Genomic DNA, 14,039 nt, shown 5'->3' with positions numbered 1-14,039 from the left:
GCCACGGAGGATCACCTCCGTGTAGCTAGTTAGCAGGCTGAGGTCTCGTTCGTTAATGGAATTAACCAGACAAATCGCTCTACCAACTAAGAACAGCCATGCACCACCACCCATAGATAATTTTAAATGCAGGTTAAGGTGAATGGAAGCTGAGCACCAGGTAGGTAACCGGAAAGGAGGAGGTGAGTCCATCGGACTGCTTAAGTACCAAGCTCCCTTTGGATCCAATCCTACACATGCACACCGCCATTGCCACACCTTAACGTCATGTATATTTCCAGGAAACCAATTTGATTAAGTCTTTTTTAGGAAAAGTGATTAATTTTGGAAAAAATTTTCATTGCAGAAGCTTTACTTGTTGTCGTGTTATTTTGAAATCAATTACTGTTTTTGAAAACACGTCCTAAAGTTATCCAATTCCAACAGTTAAATATAAGTGTTACCTACCTTAACAAAACATATTAAAACCATCAAAAATAATTAAGCAGCCTTATTACAAATTTAAAAGAAAATGGAAACCTTAAACGTAAAATAAATGTACAGTTCACCGGAAGAGAGTCAAACTTGTAGAACGTGTGGCCACTCCGAATCCCTCACAGCTCCAAGCCCACTATGGTTGGGGATTACCTGCGTAGATGAAAAATAAGAGGGTGAGTTTGGGGAAACTTAGTGTGTAAATTAACCCAACCACAACCTATATCAGCTCAACCACAGAAATAGAATAAGTTGGCCTTAGCCCAGAGCAATGTAAGTCGAATAAAGCCCATAGGCCCATAATGTAACGTAATGTATATTACATGTCTATGCAAAACCCAACCCATATCCAACCACATGCATCCCCATACCAACCTTTCTCCATGTGGGGAGACTACTCGACCCACCCAACCGCTACACGCCATAGAAATATGCAGCATGGCTTCCAGAACAGATAATGTGACAGAGTCACCAGGACAGATAATTATGGCAGAGCCACCAGAACAGATATATGTGGCAGAGCCACCAGATCAGATAGTTGTCGCATAGCCACCAGGATGCTTCCTCCATAATATAACCCATGTCCCCATGTAGCAGATATACAATCATGGCATACATCATACAGAATTAAATTATCATGCTTTTCAGTCAAAAGTAACCCTAGGGGTATAATGGTAATTTTGCACCTAGGGTATATCATTAATTTCCATATATAGGGGTATTCAAGTAATTTAACTATTCTTAGGGTTTTCATGCATAACATAGCCATTTAAGTACGATCAGAAACACTTACCACTTTTTTTTACCGAATTGGGCCGGTTGGCCCACTATCCCGTTTTTGGCCCATTAAGCCCAAAAACATCGAAATGCACAGAATTGTGCACTCTACAGTCTTATCACTTTAATCTATCATATACACCAAACTACTAATCTCACAAGAATTCACACACTCGCATGCTCTTAAAATGCCGTCTTTTCGGCATTTCGGCTTTTTGGCTTTTGCCGATCCAGTCTATAAGAGGGTGTCAGTTACACACCTGATTTATAACGGTACGTTGGTGAGATCCACCCACGAACTGCCTACAATTAGATTACTAACATGTCAATCTATATATCGAAAACAACTATGTATTTTAACCCCTTACCATATTCGGCCAACACAGCCTTAGATCCCAGAGTTCCTTACCTTTTGCCGAAATATGGGTTAGATATGGAGAGCCAACCGAATAAGTCCTCAAGCCCTTTACTAAATATCCTCTTGACCACGCTACCGATTACACAACCAACAGAAAAACGCAAATCCCTTAGTCCAATAACGCTAGCCACCCCTAAGTGTTTCAGCTTTTCCTTTCTAAAAACAATGAGACTAATGACAGTTGTTCGAAAGACTTACCTAACGTCGATCGGCTCAGAAGAATGTTCCTATCTACGATTCTTTTATCTCCAATCCACCGCTGTCACAAGAAGAAGTAGATTCAAACAACCAAATATTTGGCCTCCTTCACCTTCGGTATGTAGGTTTCGATTTTTAGAGAAGTAAGAGCAGAAAAGTTCGGCTACCACAAGATTCGGCTATTGAGGAAAATTGAAGATGGAAAAATAAAGGATGAGACACAAGAAGAAGGGTATAGGTTCGGTTATGGAAAAGAAAAGATGGAAGAAGAAGGAAAAAGAAGAGAAGTAGTATTCGGCTATGGAGAAAACGACACAATGAGGGGTTCCAAGTTTGGCTATGGGAAGAAAAAGGGAACAAATGATAGAAAGAAAGAGAAGAAGTTGAGAGAATTCGATTCTTGAAGAGGAGGAGTCGGCAGGTGTAGAGTATAACTTCGGCTTCTATCAAAAGGAAAAAGACAAAAAGAATTCGGCAGCCACCCTTCCCAAAAGCTGAAATTCCCAACACTAAATGACCTAGCCGAATTTCCTATGCTAGAGGCCCTTGGCCGACCAACTCTTGCTCTTTGATCAGCTCCTAAATCTTCTCCCCTTATCAACTCCTAAATCTTCTCCCTTATCCCCTCCTTACTCAATCACCTCAGCAACTCAAACTCCTCCTAACAGTCTTTTATTTCAGTTCCACTGCTTACCTTTTCTGTACATAAAAATTAATATCACTAATTTGCTTACCTTGCGACTCGAACCTTAGCTCTCCTTGGTCATCCACATGCCACCTCTAAAGCCCCCCCAAGTGACTTCACATGCCAACTTAACATAGGCTTCCTTGTGTTTTATTTTACCCAATTAATACTTAAAAGCCCAATTAAGCAGAACCCCTTTTTCCTATAGAACTAAAATTAACTAAAGTTCTGAGTTTTAACTTAAGCTTAGGTCTTCTAGAGGCCCACTAACATAATTAACCTACGCCAAACAGTAAAAACACAGGAATTTTAAAAATTCATTGAAAATCACAGAAATCCCGAAAATCCTAAAAATTGGGGCGTTACAACTCTACCCTCCTTAAAGAAATTTTGTCCTCGAAATTTTACCTGATTCAAACAGATGAGGGTATTACTGTTGCATCGCCTCTTCTGGCTCCCACGTAGCTTCCTCTCTTCCATGATTATGCCAAAGCACTTTCACTAATGGGACAGATTTCTTTCTGAGAAGCTTAACATCTCGAGCCAATATTTGCACAGGCTCCTCCTTAAAGGTCAAATCAGTCTGAACTTTAATATCTGCAACCGGCACGACATGAGCAGGGTCAGAATGATAACGCCTTAACATGGAGACGTGAAAAACATCGTGAATCCTATCTAACTCTGGAGGCAATTCCAATTGATAAGCTACTGGGCCTACTCACTTCAAAATCCGATAAGGCCCAATGAACCGCGGACTCAGGTTGCCCTTCTTACCAAACCTTAATATCTTCTTCCAAGGAGAAACCTTCAAGAAAACCATATCACCTATTGAGTACTCAATCTCCTTCCATTTCAAATCTACATACAACTTTTGCCTATCAGAAGCTTCTTTTAACTGATCCCTAATTATTCTGACCTTATCCTCAGTATCAGCTACCAACTCTGGTCCAAGAACTTGTCACTCTCCTAGTTCAGTCCAATAACTAGGGGTACGACACCTTTGTCCATACAGTGCTTCATACAGTGCCATTCGGATATTCGCCTGGTAACTGTTATTGTACACAAATTTCGCCAACGGCAAGTAATCCTCCCAACTACCTCGAAAGTCCATTACGCATCCCCTCAACATATCCTCCAGAATCTGAATAACCCTTCCCGACTGACCATCAGTTTGGGGATGGAAAGTCGTGTACTAAAGTTCAATCGTGTCCCCAATACCTCATGCAGCTTTTTCCAAAATCGAGATGTGAATCTAGGATCCCGGTTAGAGATAATCGAAACTGGGACTCCATGAAGTCGCACAATCTTTGCCACATACAGCTTGGCTAACCTTTAAAGTGAGAAGTCAGTATGTACAGGTATGAAATGGGCTGATTTGGTCAACCTATCCACAACCACCCACATCGAGTCTTTCTTCGATGGTGTCAAGGACAGCCCACTCACAAAGTCCATGGTTACCCTCTCCCACTTCCAAAGTGGTATCTTCACCGGTCATAATCAAGGTGAAGGTAATTGATGCTCGACTTTTACTTGCGGCATGTCGACATTTTCCTACAAACTCCGTTACTTCGCTTTAAGTCCGTGCCACCAAGACACTTCTCGCAAGTCGTGATACAACTTGTTCCTCCAGATGCATGGCACACAGTCCCCCATGAGCTTCCTTCAATATTTCCTGCCTCAAGTCAGAGTCCTTCGGAATACAAATTCTTCCTCGGAAACACAGAACTCCTTCGCTATTTAACCCAAACTCAGAAGTTTCCCCTTCCTTAACTTGTTGAAAACGAGTGACCAAAGACACATCATTCAACTGCTTTTCCTTAATCTGTTCCACCCAGGTTGGTCTCACTTGCAACTCAGCCAACAGACTTCCATCATCATACAGACTCAGACGAGCAAACATTGCTCTCAGATTAGATACAGTTCTACGACTTAGAGCGTCGGCTACCACATTAGCCTTTCTTGGGTGATACTCGATCGAACAGTCATAATCCTTAAGCAACTCAATCCATCTCATTTGCCTAAGGTTTAGCTCCTTCTGAGTCAACAAATATTTAAGACTCTTATGGTCTGTGTATATAATACACCTTTCTCCGTACAAGTAATGTCTCCAAATCTTAAGTGCAAATATCACCGCCGCAACTCCAAATCATGAGTAGGATAGTTCCCCTCGTGAGGCTTAAGCTGTCCTGATGCATATGCAACCACCTTACCCTCTTGCATCAACACGCAGCCCAAACCTACATGTGATGCGTCACTGTACACCATAAAATCCTTCCCAGACTCTGGCTGAACTAACACAGGTGCTTCAGTCAGAACTTTCTTTAACTTCTCAAAAGTTTCCTGCTGCTTCTCAGTCCATACAAACAGTACTCCTTTTCTTATGAGTTTTGTCAGAGGTGCTGCCATCACAGAAAAACCTTCCACAAACCTTCTGTAGTATCCTGCCAATCCTAGAAAACTCCGTATTTCCGACACTGACCTAGGCGGCTTCCACTCCAAAATCGCTTCAATCTTTCGAAGGTCCACCTTAATCCCCTCGGTAAAGACAACATGACCTAAGAAGGTTACCTCCCTCAACTAGAATTCACACTTGCTGAACTTCGCATAAAGTTCCTTCTCCCTTAACACTTGCAGCACTATACGAAGATGCTCATCATGCTTCGCCTCGCTTGAGAATATACCGTGATATCGTCAATAAAGACGACTACGAACCGATCTAAGAATGGTTGGAACACACGATTCATCGATCCATAAACGCCGCAGAGCGTTCAATCAAGACAAATGGTATAACCGTAAACTCGTAATGACCATACCAAGTCCCGAATGTCGCCTTATGGATATCGCCTCCTTGACCCTTAATCGATGATATCCGGATCAAGGTCGATCTTGGAAAATACAGAGCTCCTCTAAGTCGGTCGAACAGATCGTCAATCCTTGGCAGTAGATACTTATTCTTAATCGTCAGTTTGTTCAACTGGCGATAATCAATGCACATCCGCATCGTACCATCCTTCATTTTCACGAATAGCACCGGTGCTTCCCAAGGAGACACACTTGGCCTAATGAAGCCCCTATCTAACAACTCTTGAATTTGTGCCTTTAACTTCACTAACTCCTTCGGTGCCATCCTATATGGTGCAATGGACACGGGCGCCGTTCCAGGCAACAAGTCGATTCCAAACTCAACTTCTCGGTTCGGAGGTAGTCCTGGAAGCTCCTCCGGAAAAACATCTTAGAAGTCTTTTACGGTCCTGACCTTATCCACCGTCAGTCCCTCCTCTTCCGACTGACTTACAAATGCCAAATAAGCCTCACAACCTTTCCGAATCCACTTTTCGGCTCTTAATGCCGACACCACATTGGACAAATAATCCCTTTGTTCCCCTATCACCATAACCTCCTCACCTTCCGTAGTCCTTAACACCATTCACTTAGCTGCATAATCCAGAGTCGCCTTATGCTTAACAATCCAATCCATTCCCAGAATGAGGTCAAATTCCCCGAATGGTAACTCCATCAGATCTCTAGGGAAAGTCCTACCTTGAGTTTCTAAGGGTACATCCCTATACAGTTTGTCTACCCTAACCGAGTGACCCAAAGGACTTAGCGCAGATACCCCACTCACAATCTTCTCAGAGTGCACACCCAACGACCCAGATATAGCACATGCAACATAGGAATGAGTAGATCCAATATCCACCAAAGCAGTATACGGCATGCTAGAAACTAAAAACATACCCGTTATGACGTCAGGTGCATCGCCCTCTTCTCGATGACGAGCTGCATGCACCAACGCTGGCTGTCGAGCTTCAGCATTTCTGGCACCCCTACCAGGTGCCCCTCGACCTCGACCATTTCCATTCCTACCTTGCCCACGTCCTCTCGGTGGTTGTGGTCCACCTCTCATGGGTTGAGCAACCCTCTGTACAGTAACCTGAGCCTAATCAGCTCTGTAAAGACAGTCCTTAACTCTATGCTCCATAGATCCGCATTGGAAGCAAGCACCGAAACATTTTCTACACTCGCCCAAATATACCTTACCACAGTCCCCACAGATTGGTGGTCTAACCACATTCATCGGTACTACTCGAACTGGTTCCTCCACTCTTGCTCTCTTAACATTCCTATTAGCACCACCTGACGGCCCTGAATCCCTCCGAAAATGGTTTTGATCCTTCTCCCGATTCTGCTTTTCTGCCCGCTTAACCTCCTCAGCTATCTTTGCCTTCTCCACCAAGACCGCAAAGTCCCGCTCCCTCTGCAGAGCAATCAACACCCTAAGGTCATCCCTAAGCGCACACTACGCTCATATTCTGTAGCGACTATGCCCACGGTATACCGGCTCAACCTCAAAAACTCAGCCTCGTACTCAGCAACTGTTTTACCTCCTTGCACCAGATTCAAGAATTCTTTTCTGCGAACATCCACATAACTTGCCCCAACGTACTTCCCTTTAAAGGCCGTCTTAAACAGTTCCCAAGTTACCCTATCAGCTGGGGTCCCTTCTCTCACAGTGAGCCACCACTGATAGGCCTCGTCCCGCAGCAACGATACGGCTCCCTTCAGTTTTTGCTTCACCGAGCAGTCCAAGTCATCCATAATCCGTTCCGTGGCCTCCAACCAATATTCTGCCACATTCGGGGCTACACCAGACACACCCTTAAAGATCTCCGCTCCGTTAGCCCGAAGTCGTTCAGAAATAGATCCCCGAATTTCGTTGCCCGTACTTGCCCCAATAACCCTTTCCAGAACCCGAAGAATTGCCTATGACAGGGCATCATCCCCGGCATCGCAGTCATGAGACTCCACCTCCGTTGCCGGTGGTACTGGTGCATCCACAGCCTGCATATGTCCCGAAGATGAAGATCTCGCTTGAGTACTTCCTCGGCCCTGTCCACGGCCTCTTCCACGAGCGGCTCTTGTACTCATATCGTATTATTTGATTACAAATTTTATGCATTAATTAATATTCCAGTGCTTATTACAGATGTTTTATGAATCAGACAGTAATTCAAAGTTTGTTTTCGCAGAATCGAAGTCTAGCTGCAGTTTCAGTCTCTTATCAAATTTTCCTAAGGTTTCAGTATCATCCTATCCTAGTAGGATTTCAGTACAGACAGATATTTCAATAAAATATTCAGAGAAGCTCAAAGTAATACTTACAGGCTTGGGCTAGAGATTCGGAATGCCACCTTTTAAAGATCTAAATTTTGAAAATCGAGTTTTTTTTCAAAAATCTTTATTTTTGTAAACCCATTCCACAGCTGAGTTGTTGCAACTTGGCTCTGATACTACTAAATGTAACACCCCAGACCCGCCTAGACATTATGGCTGGATCCGACATGCCACATCAAAGCGTTCAAAAAAACATTTCAGGTCGTTGTTCAAAAAACTTACTTAGTGTTTTAAAAGATAATTTTAAATGCAGGTTAAGGTGAATGGAAGCTGAGCACCAGGTAGGTAACCGGAAAAGACGAGGTGAGTCCATCGGACTACTTAAGTACCAAGCTCCCTTCAGATCCAATCCTAGACATGCACACTGCCATTGCCACACCTTAACGTCATGTATATTTCCAGGAAACCAATTTGATTAAGTCCTTTTTACGAAAAGTGATTAATTTTGAAAAATATTTTCATTGCAAAAGCTTTACTTGTTGTCGTGTTATTTTGAAATCAATTACTGTTTTTGAAAACACGTCCTAAAGCTATCCAATTCCAACAGTTAAATATAAGTATTACCTACTTTAACAAAACATATTAAAACCATAAAAAATAATCAAGCGGCCTTATTAAAAATTTAAAAGAAACTCGAAACCTTAAACATAAAATAAATGTCCAGTTCACCGGAAGAGAGTCAAACTTACAAAACGTGTGGCCACTCCGAATTCCTCACAGCTCTAAGCCCACTATGGTTGGGGATTACTTGCGTGGATGAAAAATAAAGGGGTGAGTTTGGGGAAACTCGATGTGTAAATTAACCCAACCATAGCCTATATCACCAACCAAAGAAATGTAATAAGTTGGCCTTAGCCCGAATGTAAGTCGAAATAAAGCCCATAGGCCCATAATGTAACATAACAGATATTATATGTCTATGCAAAACCCAACCCATATCGAACCACATGCACCCCCATACCAACCTTTCTCCATGTGGGGAGACTACTCGACCCACCCAACTACTACACGCCACAAAAATATGTAGCATGACTGCCAGAACAGATAATGTGACAGAGTCACCAGAACAGATAATTGTGGCAGAGCCATCAGAACGGATATATGTGGCAGAGCCACCAGATCAGATAGTTATGGCATAGCCACCAGGACGCTTCCTCCATAATATAACCTATGTCCCCATGCAACAGATATACAATCATGGCATACATCATACAGAATTAAATTATCATGCTTTTCAGTCAAAAGTAACCCTAGGGGTATAATGGTAATTTTGCACCTAGGGTATATCATTAATTTCCATATATAGGGGTATTCAAGTAATTTAACTATTCTTATGGTTTTCATGCATAACATAGCCATTTAAGTACGATCAGAAACACTTACCACTTTTTCTTACCGAATTGGGCCCGTTGGCCCACTATCCCCTTTTTGGCCCATTAAACCCAAAAACATCGAAACGCACAGAATCGTGCACTCTATAGTCTTATCACTTTAATCTACCATATACACCAAACTACTAATCTCACGAGCATTCGTACACTCGCATGCTCTTAAAATGCTACCTTTTCGGTATTTCAGCTTTTCGGCTTTTGCCGATCTAGTCTATAAGAGGGTGTCAGTTACACACCTGATTTATGACGGTACATTGGCGAGATCCACCCACAAACTGCCTACAATTGGATTACTAACATGTCAATCTATATATCGAAAACAACTATGTATTTTAACTCCTTACCATATTCGGCCAACACAGCCTTAGATCCTAGAGTTCCTTACCTTTTGCTGAAATATGGGTTAGATATGGAGAGCCAACCGAATAAGTCCTCAAGCCCTTTGCTAAATATCCCCTTGACCACGCTACCGCTTACACAACCAACAGAAAAACACAAATCCCTTAGTCCAGTAACGCTAGCCACCCCTAAGGGTTTCGGCTTTTCCTTTCTAAAAACAATGAGACTAATGACAGTTGTTCGAAAGACTTACCTAACGTCGATCGGCTCAGAAGAATGTTCCTATCTACGATTCTTTTATCTCCAATCTACCGCAGTCACAAGAAGAAGAAGATTCAAACAACCAAAGATTCGACCTCCTTCACCTCCGGTATGTAGGTTTCAATTTTTAGAGAAGTAAGTGCAGAAAAGGTCGGCTACCACAAGATTCGGCTATTGAGGAAAATTGAAGATGGAAAAATAAAGGATGAGACACAGGAAGAAGGGTATAGGTTCGGTTATGGAAAAGAAAAGATGGAAGAAGAAGGAAAAAGATGAGAGGTAGTATTCGGCTATGGAGAAAATGGCACAATGAGGGGTTCCAAGTTCGGCTATGGGAAGAAAAAGGAAAATAATGACCGAAAGAAAGAGAAAAAGATGAGAGAATTCAGTTCTTGAAGAGGAGGAGTCGGCAGGTGTAGGGTATATGTTCGGCTTCTATCAAATGGAAAAAGACAAAAAGAATTCGGCAGCCACCCTTCCCAAAAGCTGAAATTCCCAACACTAAATGACCTAGCCGAATTTCCTATGCTAGAGGCCCTTGGCCGACCAACTCTTGCTCCTTGATCAGCTCCTAAATCTTCTCCCTTATCCCCTCCTTACTCAATCACCTCAGCAACTCAAACTCCTCCTGACAGTCTTTTATTTCAGCCCACTCGCTACCTTTTCAGACATAAAATTAATATCACTAATTTGCTTACCTTGCGACTCGAACCTTAGCTCTCCTTAGTCATCCACACGCCACCTCTAAAGCCCCCCCAAGTGGTGTCACATGCCAACTTACCACAGGCTTCCTTGTGTTTTATTTTACCCAATTAATACTTAAAAGGCCAATTAAGCAGAACCCCTTTTTCCTATGGAACTAAAATTAACTAAAGTTTTGAGTTTTAACTTAAGCTTGGGTCTTCTAGAGGCCCACTAACATAATTAACCTACGCCAAATAGACAAAACACAGGAATTTTAAAAATTCATTGAAAATCACTGAAATCTCGAAAATCCCAAAAATTTGAGCGTTACAAGCATCGTCCGTGTCAAGAGACAAAATGCATAGGCATCGAGAGGTAAGGGCCTGAACCCTCCTCTCAAAAATATTTTTCGCATCTGAAAGCACGATCGAGCACTAGTACACCGACGAGGCCACACCGATTTAAGAGGGCACACTCAGGTCACAGGGTACGATTGTGGTCCACCATGCACCCTAAAGGGCACGAGATGGAGAAAGCACGGTAACACATCCATAATTCCATCTAGCTTAGGTACGCAACACAGGATCCCGATCACACCCCTTGGGTTCAATTAGAACAAGGGGAGTCAATGAAGAGGAGTGTGGCTCGACAGTTCGATGCGGGTAGCATGGAGCCTACCGATACACACAACTAAAACACCACTCATATGCCCATTGCGTACTAGTAGTAGCACCCACCCAACCAATGTATTGGTAGGGGAGCAGAAGGAACAATGAAATAAGGGCACACCACAACCGCTTGGCACGAGAACTACTAAGGGAAAAATCCCATTGGGACTTGGTCGAGCCAAGACCGATCCTGTAAACTCAACTTACGCCCCCTAGTGAGCCGTTGCCATTAAAGGGACTTGGTACTGTGGTCACGGGCAATTTCGAATGCAGGCAAGGCCTTGGCAAGGCCAAGGCGCCAATGGGTCACCGACTTGGGAGGTACAAGGCGTCCCTAACATGACGGGGGAGAATGGCCAAGCCAAGCTCAAGCCTATAACAATGCATAAGTCACCCCAAGAGATCTTTGCCCGATAGGGAACTTGGTCCTGGAGTCGTTGGCTACATTTCTATTAGCACGAGCTTGACTGGCCGAAAAATCAACTCCCCGGCCACTAGCGCCGGTGATCGACCCACCACCTTTGGTGAGTCATTACGGGACAATTCGACCTCATGGGTGCTGCGAACGCACCCCACCTCGGGTTGGAGGGGGGGCCACGTCAAGGGGCAGCGGATCTCTACCCCTTAAAGAGCTAAACAAAACTTCGTCAATCTGCTACTAGGCAACATTCTTTTTTTCTTTGAACAAAAAACGACCACAAAGGGTCAAAACACTATATTACGTAACATCAGTAATTATATCATTGTGGATTTCATTTGGATAATCCATCTCAAAAAACCACGTCATTTTCTCTCTACACATTTTAGTACAAATTAAATCTGCTACTTTATTACAAGCCCTATTAGTCCAAATTAAATCGGCAGAATTGAAGCTTTCGAAAGCAACAGTACAATTTTTGATGCGCGCGCCAATAATTGTAATATCCGTTGCACTGTTCCTCTATTTATTGACCAACCCCGCATGATCTGTTTCAAAAATCACGTCGCCTAAAATATTCAGCTGGATTGCCAGCTGTATGCTCTTTTCAAATGCCACACATTCAGCCTCATGCACCGACATTCTCCTTTCAATAAAGCCCTCCACCTCCTAAAACAAAGCCATCGTCGTCCCTCACAATTATTCCATACCCCATACTGTTTATCCCTACAGTGGCATCGAAATTGACTTTAACAAATCCCTTCGGCAGTTTTTTCCATTTCTTAACCTCACTATTAGAAGAAAGCAGTGGAGCCTTTAACATGTTGCAAATGCGAAAATCTTCACTTAGAGTTCTAGCCCTCTCCCAAATGATCGTAGCCTTCTCTTCTTTTCCCCTGAAAATGAAGTTATTTCGATTAGTCCAGCAGTTCCATAATAAAACCATAAGGTCGGCCATAGTTTTCTTGTCGAGGACACACATTGTTTCTTCAAGCCAATCAATACAGTGGTCGTAATTCTTCGAAAACAAGCTCTCGGACCACCCTCCCAGCAACAAAACCTTACGAGATGTTGGACAATCCCTCAGCGCATGAAGTAGAGTTTCGGCTTCAGCTCTGCATCTTTGGCAACCTTTAGCAAAGCCACGTCTAATAGAGGCAATTTTGACATTTGTAGGGAGAATCTCGTGCCCCACTCTCCAAGAGAACACACAAATTTTAGGCAATGTATCGAGTTTCCATAGAGCTTTCCAAAAAATTCTATGAGGACCATACCCCATCTCTTTCAAGAGCAGCCATGAGTAAGCAGATTTCGTAGTGAAACACCCATGAGGTTTATCGAACCAAATCATTTTATCTCCCTGTCCCTCATCTCCTATAGGCACGTTGCAAATCTTCTCACCCCAATCGTGCCCAAACACCTTATAGACTTTATTAACATTCCAGCTCTTCTTATCCTCAAGCCAAAGATCTTTTACGCTCGTTTCATTTGTGTTGAGACCTTCCTATCTAATAATACCCCCATTGAGGCCCTCCATTCCCCAGTTGTCGGCCTAGATATTAATCATGTCGCTATTTCCAACCTGCCACCCAAAGCCATCTTTAAGAGTTTCCACCGCTGCCGCAATGCTTGACCAAGTGAAGGAAGCTTTGTCCACTTTTTTTGCTTTAAAAATATTACCATCGAGAAAATATTTCGAAGAGAACACTTTAAAGCATAAAGAACTTGTGTTGTTTATTAGCCTCCATACTTGACGGCCTAATAGAGCCAAGTTGAACAATCGGACATCACGAATGCTAAGACCTCTCAATCGGACATCACGAATGCTAAGACCTCTCATACCCTTTGGTTTACACAAGGTCTTCCAAGGTAGCATTGACCAAAATCTGCCTTTGTCTTTTCCTGCCCACCACGTTTTGCTTAGTTTAGCTTGGATATCCTCAATCACTCTATTGGGGGCTAAGAAAATCGACAGTGCATATATTGGTATGGATTGAAGGACGGCTTTGATGAAAACTTCTTTGCCACCAAAAGAGAGCAACCTCTTGGTCCAACTGTTGAACCTGCAAGACAATCGATTATTAATATCTTTGAAAGCCACTATTTTCTTCTTACCTATCGAGATGGGAAGACCAAGGTAGCTGTTCAGATTTTCCACCACCGTTATACCTAACAGAGCACCAAATTCATTTCTATTAGTACTAGGAGTATTGGGACTAAAGAGAACCATTGATTTTTCAAAATTTATCTCTTGTCCAGAGATATTAGAGAAAGAATTAAGCAACTGGACCAACACTTCAACATCATTCTTTTTATTCCTCATGAAGAGAAGCGCATCATCAGCAAAAAATAAGTGATTTATCCTCGAGCCATTTATACTAGCTCGAATACCTCTTAAGATATTATTATCCTGAGCTTGGAGGAGCATTCTCGAGAATGCTTCCATGCAGAACAAGAACAAATAAGGGGAGAGAGGATCCCCTTGACGAAGACCCCTCTCGGGGATAATAACATCGGATAAAATATTATTACATTTCACCAAATATTTAAC

This window comes from Gossypium arboreum, chromosome 5, assembly GCF_025698485.1.
Source record: "Gossypium arboreum isolate Shixiya-1 chromosome 5, ASM2569848v2, whole genome shotgun sequence".
In the NCBI taxonomy this organism is placed as follows: Eukaryota; Viridiplantae; Streptophyta; class Magnoliopsida; order Malvales; family Malvaceae; genus Gossypium; species Gossypium arboreum.
The sequence above is the reverse complement of the archived record's forward strand: the minus strand, read 5'-3'. Positions refer to the sequence as shown.